A 13,191-nucleotide genomic window follows, 5' to 3' on the forward strand; every position below is an offset into this window, starting at 1 on the left:
TAAGCTTTAAATTTCCCTGTAAGTACTGTGTTAGCTATATTCCACACATTATGCTATGTCATATCTTCCTTGTCATTCAGTTTTCATTTCCATTGTGAATCTTTCCTTGGCTCATGAGTTATTTAGGTATGTTTTGCTATTTTTGTATTCTGTCTCTATCAACAAACAAATAAAGCAGAGGAAAATAAAACACTTAGGAAAAAAATCTATTGAGTGATTTCCAACGATAACATATGGAAGGATTTAGGAATATAGCAATTTCTATTATTGTCCATGAGAGCTAACTAAAAGGTGCTAATTACATAATGGAGACAATTTTAAAGAACCAAAACTGCCTAGCTATAATTGAGTATCTTTCCCACTAGCCCATAACTATGAACCATGATGGCTTAATACAATCTCATACTTACCTTTGGTCTAATAACACACCTCTTTACTCACACTAATTTTCTTTTTCAATTTAGATAAGTCATTTGAGAGTCCATATACAGTTTTGACTTTGGAGTTTCATGACTTCAAGACAGCTTATTAAAAAAGCCCTTGCAAGGAACTTGTAGTAAACTTTTGTTGTGTTAACTGCGCTCTGTGGTTCCCCCTAGCATCTTCTGGAGAAGTCAGAGCCTGTGCCCCGCAAGGCTGTGCTTTAGCTGAGCCCATTAACAATGGGAGGGGCCAAAGAAGTAGGGCTTGCTCAACTCGGATGGAAAGCTAGGCTGATGGTGAAGGTGGGGGGCCACCATTGACCCAGTTTCCAGGAGGCAGGTGCTGACCCAGCGGTCCACTACATGGCGGAAGCCCAAGGAAGGCCAGAATACTTCTAGAATCACTGGCTGTGGCTCGGAGGGGACCTGGGAATACACATCTGAGTCAAGTCGGGAAGGTATGTAAGTTGAATGCAATACAGCATATTTTATAGTATAAAATTAAAATTTGCAAAGATAATTTTATTGCTAGCATTAGATGATAGAGGAAAGGAAAGGAAGAAAAGCATACTAATTTTACCATTGTTCATAGCAGGAAGCGAACATCTAATCTAATGTCTAAAGGAATCGAGAATTGAGTCTAAGTATATTGCATACATTTACATATATTCACCAGAACAAAAATACAACTTTCCTAAAGATCAGAAGACATGAGTGAGAAAAGACAACTAACTTTCCTATGCAGAAGAAATCCAAAATATTACGTAGATACTCTGCTTCTATTAGATTTGTATTGCTACTGTAACAAATTACCACAAATGTCATGGCTGAACACAATACAAACTTCTTATCTTACAGTTCTGGAGTCAGAGGTCTGACACGCGCCTCAGTGGGATAAAATCAAAGGGTCAGCAGGCTGTATTCCTCTCTGCAGGCTCTAAGGGAGGATCTATACCCTTCTCTTTTCCAGATTTTAGAGGCTGCCCACTTTCCTCAGCCCACGGTCCCTTCCATCTTCAAAGTCAGCAATGGCAAGCTGAATTCTCGTGTCCATCACTCCAACCTCCTCTTCTGCCTCTCTCTCCCACCATTTTTTTTTTTTTTTTTTTTTTTTGAGATGGAATCTCACTCTGTCACCCAGGTTGGAGTTCAGTGGCACAATCTTGGCTCACTGCAACCTCCGCCTCCCGGATTCAAGCAATTCTCCCTGCCTCAGCCTCCCGAGTAGCTGGGATTACAGGTGCCCACCACCACGCCCGGCTAATTTTTGTATTTTTAGTAGGGAGGGGGTTTCACCATGTTGTCTAGGCTGGTCTTGAACTCCTGACCTCAGGTGATCTGCCCACCTAGGTCTCCCAAAGTGCTAGGATTACAGGCATGAGCCACTGAGCCCTGGTCTTTTTTTTTTCTTCCTTCCCTCCCTCCCTCCCTCCCTTCCTTCCTTCCTCCCTCCTTCTCTCCTTCCTTCCTTCCTTTCCTTCTTTTTTCTTTCTCTCTCCTTTTTTCTTTCTTTCTCTCTCTCTCTCTCCCCCCTCCCCCCTCCCCCCCCCCTTTCTTTCTTTCTTTCTTTCTTTGGTCTTGCTCTGTTGCCCAGGCTGGGGTGTAGTGATGCAATCTTGGCTCACTGCAACCTCTGTCTCCTGGTTCAGGTGATTCTCCTGCCCCAGCCACCCAAGTAGCTGGGACTACAGGCGGGTGCCACCACCCCTGGCTGATTTTTGTATTTTTTTGTAGAGACGGGGTCTCGCCATGTTGCCCAGGCTGTCTTCCACTTTTAAGGATCCTTATGAACACATTCGGTCTGCCTGGATATTCCAGGATAATCTCCCTATTTTAAAAATCAGTTGATTAGCTGGGTGATGTGGCTCACACCTGTAATCTCAGCACTTTGGGAGGCCGAGGCGGGTGGATCACTTGAGGACAGGAGTTTGAGACCAGCCTGCCCATGGTGACACCCTGTCTCTACTAAAAATACAAAAATTAGCCGGGCATGGTGGCACATGCATGTAATCCCAACTACTTGGGAGGTTGAGGCAGGAGAATCAATTGAACAGGAGAAGGAGGTTGCAGTGAGCTGAGATCATGCCATTGCGCTCCAGCCTGGGCAACAAGAGCGAAACTTCATCTAAAAACAAACAGTGCAGGCACGATGGCTCATGCCTGTAATCCCAACACTTTGGGAAGACGAGACGGGCAGATCACCTGAGGTTGGGAGTTTGAGACTAGCCTGGCCAACATGGAAAAACCCCATTTCTACTAAAAATACAAAAATTGGCCAGGCATAGTGGCTCACACCTGTAGTCCTAGCTACTCCGGAGGCGGAGGCCCGAGAATTGCTTGAACCTGGGAGGTGGAGGTTGCAGTCAGCTGAGATCACACCACTGCATTCCAGCCTGGGCAACAGAGTGAGACTCGGTCTCAAACAAACAAACAAACAAAAAACTCGATGATAAACTCCTTACACAAAGACACATCTAAAATAAAGTGAAAACGAAGTTTGAAAAATTACCTTTTAAGAATGACTTAGGAGGGGGAAGTAGGGGTGAAGAGAAGTTGGATAATATGCACAAAAATATAATTTGATAGAAGGAATAAGTTCCAGTCCAATAGTACAGTAGGGAAATCATAGTCAACAATAATTTAGTGTATATCTCAAAATAGCTAGAAGATAATTGTAACATTCCCAACACAAAGAAAAGATAAACGTTTCAGGTAATGGATATCCTCGTTACCCTAACTTAATCATTACACATTGTATGCATGTATCAAAATATCACATGTACTCTCAAAATATGTGTAACTATGATATATCAATTTTAAAAAGACAGAAAAAAAGGATTTAGGTCCAGTTTACCAGTGAAATCCTTCAAGTGTCCAAGTTATTAAGGATCAGCTAATTATTATGTAGTGTATGTCTCTACTGTATAAAATAAGAATAAAAAACTTTTCAAAGCATTTTTGTTTTGTTTGAGACAGTGTCTCATTATTTTTTATTTTTATTTTTTGACTGTCCTAAATTGTTTATTAGGTATGAATTTTACAAACTTAAACTTTACTTATATCAGAGGCAACAGTGGAGCTGGAGATTATCACATTTTCTCCAAGCTGCATGACGAGACCCACCAATAGTGTGGTGGAACTTAAGGCCCTTTCCAAAGCCATGGCTCTTTCGGCCTGCAGATGTCAGCCCATGTGTCTCCCTGGGCTTGTAGACTGATTGGTGATCCACTGGGTGTCAGGATTTCTTCTGACAGCTTAATGGAATGCATCAATGAGGATAACCTCAAAAAATTTGTATGTGAAATCTTCAACTCAGTAAGAATTCAGGACTCTTAGAGCCCCACAGTGGTGTCCAGCTTGCTCCTCTGCAATGGACTGAGGGTTCAAGCAAAGTTTAGCTGGTTAACACCATGATGTTCAGGCTTGCCGTAAGTTGCACCCTTAGGAACTGGGTGTTTTTGGCCATCACCGCACACATGAATCCTATATATAATGTAGCCTTGTAGTTCAGTCGGCGCACTTTATGGGGCCAAGTGGATTGGGGAGCCCTGTGGAGAGCAGAGAGCTGGCAGTACTGCCAGCAGCGGACCCTGAGAAGAAAGCGCATGAGATCAGACTGCTTCTCCCTCCATAGCTCCTGGATGTACTTGTATGCACCCACCGTGGCTTACCTGATGGCTACTGCCAGACAGAAAGGCGGGGTCTCACTCTTTTGCCCAAGCTGGAGTGCAGAGGCGTGATCATGGCTCACTGCAGCCTCGACCTCCTGGGCTCAAGCCTAAGTCTCCCGAGTAGCTGGGACTACAGGTGAGCACCACCATGCCTGGCTAATTTTTGTATTTTTTGTAGAGACAGGGTCTCACTATGTTGTACAGGCTGGTCTCAAACTCCTGGGCTCAAGCAATCTACTCACCTTAGCCTCCCCAAAGTGCTGGTATTATAGGCGTGAGCCACCACACCCAGCCAAAATATTTTCTGAAAGAAAACAAAATCAGAGGCCAGGAACGGTGGCTCATGCCTGTAATCCCAGCACTTTGGGAGGCCGAGGCGGGCGGATCACTTGAGGTCAGGAGTTCCAGACCAGCCTGGCCAACATGGCAAAACCCTGTCTCTACTAAAAATATAAAAATTAGCTGGGTGTGGTGGCATGCACCTGTAGTTGCAGCTACTCAGGAGGCTGAGGCAAGAGAATCACTTGAACCCGGGAGGCGGAGGTTGCAGTGAGCCAAAATTGCACTACTGCACTCCAGCCCAGGTAACAGAGTGCGATTCTGTCTGAAAGAAAGAAAGAAAGAAAGAAGGAAAGAAAGGAAGGAAGGAGAGAAGGAAAGAAAGAGAAAAAGAAAACAAAATCAGAAGAGCCAGACATCAAGAGCCAAGCAAATAGACCATAAAATACTTTTTAAAATAAAATATATTTTTAAAAATATGGTTAATGCATCAAGAAAAAGAAATAAAGGTCTTCTTTTTAAAGTTACAAAGGTAACTAATAGAATTTAAGAATAAAATAATGGGAGAAATAGAGTAGATAAGTAGGGCATGTAAAGAGGTTAAATGGTCATACTCGTGTTGGGGAACTCACGGATGTTGCATATTTGTACATCAACAAATAAAAGAGTTGCCATTGCAGCCAAAATCTGTGGGGAATTTTGGTGCAGCGTCCAGCCACTCCACTCCCAGTGACAGCTCGGAGTTCTGTTTGGATATCTACCCTTTCCCAACCCTGTTCCACCTGGTCTGGGTGGAGTTGTCTCAAATTCAGCTTATCTGTTCCTGCCCAATGAGTCAACCACGCCATTTAAGAGCTTTAGCCTCTGGCCCAGGACTCTGTACCTGCAAAACCTTTCTTACTTTTGCAGGAGCCGTCCCTGTGAAATAGGGTATGTTTAATGTTAAGGGGAGCTCTGGGTACTGTTTTATTTCTGTGTTTATGGGCTTGATATTCTCCTTCATTTATCAGAAGAAGGAATGGCGTCTTGCCTAGATGGGCCAGAGAAGGCCCTAGTCCTTGCTATGCGAAAAGACTCCTGGTGGATGGGATGCGGGAAAGGAACAGGACATTTGTTGTCAGCACCCTGTGGCAGACACTGTCCATATGCCATGCACAACCCCGTGGCATGCACCCCTACACAATGACGGCTGCCTACTGCAAACACCTCCAAGTCCTCCTCTGCCGGAAGGTTCTCTCTCTCCCTCTCTCTACCCCTTCCTCCTCCCTGTCCCCACCCCCCTCCTTAAGAGCAAGCTAGGCTGGCAAATAGGGCAAGCTGAAAGTTCTGTATCAATGACAGATAAGGAGCTGTCGGGTTCGCACTGCAGCTTTCTCGCCCCTCTGTTGGGAGAACTCTGAAACATCTTCTACACCGTCTCCCAAGCTCTTCAGGGGGAGTGGGCTCCGGGTGCCCGCAGAGGTAACTTGCTTGATAACGCAGCTTTCTTTTTTCTTTTTTCTTTTTTTTTGAGACAGAGTCTCGCTCTGTCGCCCAGGCTGGAGGGCAGTGGCGGGATCTCAGCTCACTCCAAGCTCTGCCTCCGGGGCTCCCGCCATTCTCCTGCCTCAGCCTCCGGAGTAGCTGGGACTACAGGCGCCCGCCACCACGCCCGGCTAATTTTTTGTATCTTTAGTAGAGACGGGGGTTTCATCCGTGGTAGCCAGGATGGTCTCGATCTCCTGACCTCGTGATCCTCCAGCCACAGCCTCCCAAAGTGCTGGGATTACAGGCGTGAGCCACAGCGCCCGGGGGATAACGCGGCTTTCTTTACTGGCTCTCTTCCTTTTCTTATCTTGCTTCCCTACTCCCTGAAATCATCTCTCAAACTACTTGCAATTAAATACTGCAGAGTCTGGGAGACCTCACATTAAGATTCATCCAGTCCCACTCTCTCAGTAAGGGCCCCTGGGTTCTGCTTTCCTTGACACACCCTTCGTTCACTTTCCCTCTGTGTGCTTCCTGTGGCTCCATCCCAATCCCAGGGCAGGGCACATGGATCACACCTAGCCAATCAGCATTGATCTTTTAGCAGCCACAGGGAATGGCTTAGGGGCAGCTTGTGACCAGTTCGGAGCCAATGAGGTGTGAGGAGTCTTTAGCGGATAGAGAGGCCCGCCCTGCTCCCTGTGCACCTGGAAGAATGAAGCCTGGATCCGCCGCCATCACCTGCCAGCCTGTCTGAAAATGGAGCCAACAAGGAGGGCTGCTGGATGGAGTGAGAAACCAGGCCCTGTGGTAGTGTTTGAGCCCCTGAATCAAGCTGTGCTTCAAGCTAGAATTATCCCGAGAGTTTTCAGTGAAACGAGTCAGGAACTTCTCTATTAAACCCATTTTGAGTTGTGACTAAGATGCCTAATGGATACAAGACAGAGAAAGGGCCTTCTCCTGGGTCTCCCTTATGAGAAACAGAGAGAGAGGTGGTTGCTGCCTTGGCTCTGTGGCCGAGCAGGTGCAGTTCAGACAGACGTGGTGGGAAGTGATCTCTGCTTGCATAGGAAGGGAAACCCACCTGGGCTGCTCCCGTCCCTGGGGGGTGCCAGGCACTCCCAGCCCAGGGGAAGGAGGGACTGGAGGTATGTTCAGCTGGGGCTCCCTGCAGGAACGCTGAAGCCAGAACGGAACAAACTGCAAACCGCGCCATACGAACACTGCACTCACTCTAAACCCAGGTGGGATTAAAAATCGGCAGATCTGGCCGGGCGCAGTGGCTCATGCCTGTAATCCCAGCACTTTGGGAAGCCGAGGCGGGCAGATCACATGAGGTCAGGAGTTTGAGACCAGCCTGGCCAACACGGTGAAACCCCGTCTCTACTAAAAATACAAGCGCATGCCTATAATTCCAGCTACTTGGGAGGGTGAGGTACGAGAATCGCTTGAGCCCTAGAGGCTGAGGTTGTAGTGAGCCGAGATGGCACCACTGCACTCCAGCCTGGGCAATAGAGTGAGACTCAGTGTATAAAAAAAAAAAATCGGCAAAAATCTGAACTCGAAACAGACAAATCGGGAATTACAGGAAAGCAATCTCTCTCCTGAAAGCGACTTTGGGGAAATTGGAAGCCCTTCCTACTCCACAGATCCACCAGTTGGCCCATGACAGTATTGGGACACAATCCTCTCCCTGCCCAACGAGGATTGCCCCAAATTAAAATGCCAATGCCTCCGCCCAAAGTGGCATTATTGGCTGTTAGTAGATTTTAATACTTACACAAGGGTTATTATAGAATTTCACAGAGCAGATTTTGCAGGGTGCAAGAAGTAAGGAACCCGGAGGGAGGGCTCAGCTACAGAGGATAAAGGATTCAGCACTGGTCACTCCCGTATGCTCAGAGTAGACGTTAAGACTGATAAGAGGCATGAGGGAGACTCAGAGGACATTCTTCTGCTCAAAGATAAGAAAATTGTTTTACCTGGCATTTACTTGTACTCTAAGCATATACCTGATTCTCTGAGTCCCACCTTAGGCCAAATCCGGCTAACCCATTCATTTACAGTTTGTCTTCTGGCTACTTTTGCACTACAATGGCAGAGCTAAGTAGTTGCCTCGGAGACTGTACGGCCTGCAATCTCTAAAATATTTGCTCTCTGTCCCATTACAGAAAACGTTTGTTGACTCCTCTAAATCAGTGGTCCTCAAACTTGAGTGTGGTAGAATTCCCCCAAGGGCTTGTTTACACACAAATTGTTGAGCTCCATCGCAGGGTCTCTGATTCACTAGGTCTCAGGTGGGAACCAAGAACAGTTGATCCTTGAACAACACGGGTTTGAACTGTGCGGATCCACATACATATAGATTTCTTTTGCCTCTATCACCCTTGATACAGCAAGACCAAGCCCTTCTCTTCCTCCTCCTCCTTGGCCTACTCAACGTGAACATGGTGAGGATGAAGACCTTTGTGGTGATCCACTTCCACTTAATGAATAGTAAATGTATTTTCTCTTCCTTATGATTTTCTTAATAACATTTTGTTTTCTCTAGTTAACTTTATTGTAAGAATATAGTAATAATTTATATAACATGCAAAATATGTGTTAATCAACTGTGTTATCTGTAAGGCTTCCAGTCAACAGTAGGGTATTAGTAGTTAAGTATTTGGGGAATCAAAAGTTAATGCAGGCCCGGCACGGTGGCCCATGCCTGTAATTTGAGCACTTTGGGAGGCCAAGGCAGGTATATCACTTGAGGTCAGGAGTTTGAGACCAGCCTGGCCAACATGGTGAAACCCTGTCTGTACTAAAAATACAAGGATTAGCCAGGTGTGGTGGTGCATGCTTGTAATCCTAGCTACTTGGGAGGCTGAGATGGGAGGATCGCTTGAACCCAGGAGGTGAAGGTTGCAGTGAGCCGAGATCGCACAACTGCACCCCAGCCTGGGCAACAGAGCGAGTCCCTATCTCAAAAAAAAAAAAAAAAAAAAAAGTTAATTCAGATTTTGGACTGTGCAGGTGGTGGCGCCCCAGCCCCTCCCTCGTTGTTCAAGAGTCAACTGAATGTCCATTTCTTTTTTGTTGGGAGTTGGGGAGTTCCGGTGAAGACAGGAAAACCTGTTAGACAAATTCTAAAAGAGCTGTAACCTTAATTTCCCTTTCTAATGAGCTCCCATGTGCTGTTGCTGCTGCTGTCCTTGCCGTCTCCACATTGATGCACCTGAGAAAGGGCAAAAGCAAAATAGCCGGAAGTGGCTCAGGTCATTCACTCCTGCCTACTTCTCATTAGCCCAATATTAGAGGCTGGGAAATGTAGCCACTGGTTAGGCAGCCATGTATCCAGGAAGATGGAAAATAGATTTGAGAGGACAACTGGGAGGACTAGAGTGCTGCATTATTTTCTAGGGACTTAAAACACACACACACACACACACACACACACACACACACACACACACAAAGGCTTAGTTCTCTCTCCTACTACATGTTCAGCTTAGGTAAGCTAGAGGCTAGAGGCTTGTTCCAGGTTGCTTTTGTCCTCACTTTACAACCCAGGTTGAAGGAGCAAGTGCTACATTTTTCAAATGTTGCTTTAAAAAATTTTGTATTGGCTGGGCGGGGTGGCTCACACCTGTTATCCCAGCACTTTGGGAGGCCGAGGCAGGCAGATCACATGAGGTCAGGAGTTCGAGACCAGCCTGGCCAACATGATAAAACCCTGTCTCTACTAAAAATACAAAAATTAGCTGGATGTGGTGGTGCACGCCTGTAATCCCAGCTACTTGGGAGGCTGAGGCAGGAGATCACTTGAATCCAGGAGGCAGAAGTTGCAGTGAGCCGAGATCACACCACTGCACTACATGCCACTGCACTACAGCCTCGGCAACAGAGTGAGAGTCCATCTAAAGGAAAAAACAAAAAACAAAAACAAAAAAAACCTTTGTATTGAAATACAACATGTATACAGAAAAGTGCAGAAATCAAAAGTGTATAGCTCAGTGGCTTTCACAAAGTGAACACACCCATGTAACCAATGCACAGACAAGAAACAGAACATGACCAGTGTGCCAAAAGTCCCCTCACCCCCATCTAGTCACCATCTCACTTTCAAGGGTTGCTACTGTCAGAGGTGTGTAAACCAGAAAACTCCATCTTAAATAGGAGCTGGGTAAAATGAGGCTGAAACCTCCTGGGCTGCATTCCCAGGCGGTTAAGGCATCCTAAGTCACAGGATGAGACAGGAGGTCAGCACAAAATACAGGTCATAAAGACCTTGCTGATAAAACAGATTGCAGTAAAGGCAATGATGACCTCTGGCCATCCTCACTGCTACACTCCCACCAGCACCATGACAGTTTACAAATGCCATGGCAATGTCAGGAAGTTACCCTATATGATCTAAAAAGGGGAGGCATGAATAATCCACCCCTTGTTTAGCAGATCATGAAGAACTAACCACAAAAATGGGCAACCAGCAGCCCTCAGGGCTGCCCTGTCTATGGAATAACCATTCTTTTATTCCTTTACTTTCTTAACAAACTTGTTTTCACTTTGCATTGCAGACTCTCCCTGAATTCTTTCTTGCATGAGATCTGAGAATCCTCTCCTGGGTCTGGATCACGACCTCTTTCCTATAGTACTACTGTTGGCCAGGTGCAGTGGCTCACACCGGTAATCTCAGCACTTTGGGAGACCAAGGCTGGAGGATCACTTGAGGCCAGGGGTTTGAGGTTACAGAGCTATGCTCTTGCCACTGCACTCCAGTCTGAGTGACACAGTGAGACCCTGTCTCAAAATATTAAAAAATAATTTAAAAATTTAAAAAAAGGGTAACCATCATCATGCCACAGATGAGTTTTCCTATTTTGAACTTTATATACTAAGCGTTGGTATACAAAGATGTGATGCACTCAGAACTTTCACCCACCGTATATTGTGCCATACGGACTCTCCTGTAACTGATTCTTTCACTCAACAGTTTGTTTGTGAGTTTTATCTGTGTTGTTGCATGCAGCAAACATGCAACAAATTTCTATTGTGGTTTTTTTTTTTTGCATTGCTGTGTAATATTCCATAAACAGATGCTTTGTTTATCCATTCTACAGATGATGGACAGTATTTATTTCTAGTATTTGACTAGTACTAATAGTGTTTCTATGAACCTTTTAATAGATGTCTTTTGGTGAACATGTATTTGCATTTCTTTTGCAGATATGTGTTCACCAAGCCTTGTGGTGGCACTACTGGGTCATAGTGCTAGGGGAGGTATATGCTCAGCCTTAGTAGTTACTGCCAAACTGTTCTCTAAAATGTACCAATTCACAGGCTTATTAGCAATGTCTGAGAGTTCCAGTTGCTGCACATCCCTGCCAGCACTTAGAACTTCACGCACCGAATCTGATCCAGCTGGACTCTGCCGGAAAGCACATAGACAACTTTCATTTTGCAAAGCCACAGGCTGCCTGGAGAGACACACATGCAATGTGTGACGAGTACGACACCTCACCCAGTGCTCTGTCATTGGACCAGGGAGCTCAAATGAGCAACCCAACAGTCCAGATATAAAATTTGGAGATTTTATTTAAAAATCTGGCTATTTTGCTTCTGAAAAAAAAAATGAAGGATCCAGCAATAGTGGGCCCAAGTTCCCTCATGATCATAAATGGCCAGAGTTGAGTGTTGGTATCTGCCAGTCCATCCACTGTCACCATTTCCCGAGCCACTTCACTCATTGACCTTCGCTCCCAGACTGTAGTAGATAATTGAGTTTCCTGTGGTGGACTCCAGCCTTCCTTCAACCCAGATCAAGACGCCCAACATAACCAAGCAAATATTTCCAATACATTTCTTATATCCTACCAAGGGTTGGTAGTGGAGATATTCTCATATCCAACCCTTGGTAGGATATGAGGAATGTGTTGGAAATATTTTCTCTGCCCCCAGATATCTCCACTAGTACAACTTTTTCTTTGTATTAAGAATGGCTCTTGGCCGGGTGCAGTGGCTCACGCCTGTAATTCCAGCACTTTGGGAGGCTGAGGCAGTCAGATCACGAGGTCAGGAGATTGAGAACATCCTGACCAACATGGTGAAACCTCATCTCTACTAAAAATACAAAAATTAGCCGGGTGTGGTGGCACATGCCTGTAGTCCCAGCTACTCTGGAGGCTGAGGCAGGAGAATCGCTTGAACCCAGGAGGGGGGAGGTTGCAGTGAGCCGAGCCACGCCACTGCACTCCAGCCTGGGTGACAAGAGTGAAACTTCATCTCAAAAAAAAGAAAGGAAGGAAAAGAAAAGAATTGCTCTCTTCCTGCAGGCATATCTCAAGTAGAATAAAGAGTACTGGAAATGATGAAACAGTACATTGTTCTTTTGATGGTGAATATCTCCAATTTCAGATTTTCTTTTTTCCTGTGGAACACACCATCCCAAAACTCAGTGGCTTAAAACAACATTTTATTGGAACATGATTTTGTGGGTCAGTAACTAGACCAGAGCACAGTTTAGCTCATCTCTGTTCCATGATGTCTGGGGTCTCAGCTAGAATGGCTCAGATAGCCAAGGTCTGGCTGGAACAATTCAACTAGGGTATGTCTAGGCCTCACCCTTGCTGTTGTCTGGGTTCCTCAGTTCTCTCTACGTGGCTTCTCCACGAGGTTATTATCTGGGGCTTCCTCACAGCATGGTAGTCTCAGGGTAGTTCCCTGAGGCTGCCACACCTTTTTCAGGCATAGGTCTGAAGCTGGCACATCATCATGTACACCGTATTTCATTATCAAAGCAAGTCACAAGGTAAGCCCAGATTCAAGGTGAGCAAAGATAGCCTCCACTTCTCAACGGAGAAAACTACAAGGAATTGGTGGCCATCTTTTTTTTTTTTTTTTTTCTTTGAGACGGAGTTTCACTCCTGTTTCCCAGGCTGGAGTGCAATGGCGTGATCTCGGCTCACTGTAACTTCCGCCTCCTGGGTTCAAGTGATTCTCCTGCCTCAGCCTCCCAAGTAGCTGGGATTATAGGTGTGCACCACCACCTGCGGCTAATTTTGTATTTTTTGTAGTGACAGGGTTTCCCCATGTTGGTGAGTCTGGTCTCGAACTCCAGATCTCAGGTGATCTCCCCACCTCAGCCTCCCAAAGTGCTGGGATTACAAGCATGAGCCCCCACGCCCAGCCTTGGTGGCCATCTTTAATCTACCGCACCTTCTCCACTTCCTGCCTCTCCTTCCTTTTATCCTCCCTGCCATGCTGGTTTTTTTGTTTGTTTGTTTGAGACGCAGTTTCATTCTTTTTGCCCAGGCTGGAGTACAATGGCCTGATCCCTGCTGATTGCAACCTCCGCCCACTCTGGGATC

At 45.8% G+C, this 13,191-nt stretch overlaps 1 non-coding gene and 1 pseudogene across 1 annotated transcript; both read right to left on the reverse strand.

The window, feature by feature from the left end:
* Positions 1-3,483: 3,483 nt before the first annotated feature.
* Positions 3,484-11,281, reverse strand: LOC100986959 (large ribosomal subunit protein eL15-like; annotated as a pseudogene).
* On the reverse strand, positions 8,929-8,990 carry LOC117977293 (U7 small nuclear RNA). Its single transcript, XR_004668371.1, has one exon. It is a non-coding gene; the product is annotated as a U7 small nuclear RNA (small nuclear RNA).
* Positions 11,282-13,191: the final 1,910 nt, after the last annotated feature.

This window comes from Pan paniscus, chromosome 21 (assembly GCF_029289425.2).
Source record: "Pan paniscus chromosome 21, NHGRI_mPanPan1-v2.0_pri, whole genome shotgun sequence".
Classification (NCBI taxonomy): Eukaryota; Metazoa; Chordata; class Mammalia; order Primates; family Hominidae; genus Pan; species Pan paniscus.